This window comes from Gekko japonicus, unplaced genomic scaffold, assembly GCF_001447785.1.
Source record: "Gekko japonicus isolate JY-2015 unplaced genomic scaffold, Gekko_japonicus_V1.1 scaffold301, whole genome shotgun sequence".
Taxonomy (NCBI): Eukaryota; Metazoa; Chordata; class Lepidosauria; order Squamata; family Gekkonidae; genus Gekko; species Gekko japonicus.
The window spans coordinates 1,071,297-1,071,886 of record NW_015175364.1 but is presented as its reverse complement, the minus strand read 5'-3'; positions in this window follow the sequence as shown (position 1 = coordinate 1,071,886).

Sequence of the window (590 nt, the reverse complement as noted above, 5' to 3'; positions counted from 1 at the left end):
CAAAAGGGCTGACTGGAAGCCTTATCCTAAGCACCAGTTCAAATGGTGTGTTGTTGCATGAGGGCGTAAACTGCCATGTGATGGCTTTTCTGCATTAATCCGCTGTTGCAAATAAGCTGCCATGTGAACTGAGTGCCCATCAACCAACACAGTTTTGTCATTTTAGTTATCACCAGTTTGGTGGTAGTGGTTAAGTGCATGGACTCTAATATGGGAGAACCAGGTTTGATTCCCCACTCCTCCACTTGCAGCTGCTGGATGACCTTGGGCAAGCCATAGTTCTGGCACAGCTGTTCTTGAAAAAGAGCAGTTTTTGTCAGAGCTCTCTCAGCCCCACCTACCTCACAGGGTGTCTGTTGTGGGGAGGGGAGGGGAAGGAGTTTGTAAGCCACTCTGGGACTCCCTTGGGTAGTGAAGGGCGGGGTATAAATCCAATCTCTTCTTCTTCTTCTTCACCATAGTTCGTGTGAACCTGGCCTCTCCATTACAGCCACCCAGCAGAGGCTCCCATTCGGCAGCTGGTCCATTCGGCAGCCATAATCTGATGAGAGGCTTACCTACGTGGGTTATCTCCAATACCTAGAGTACTT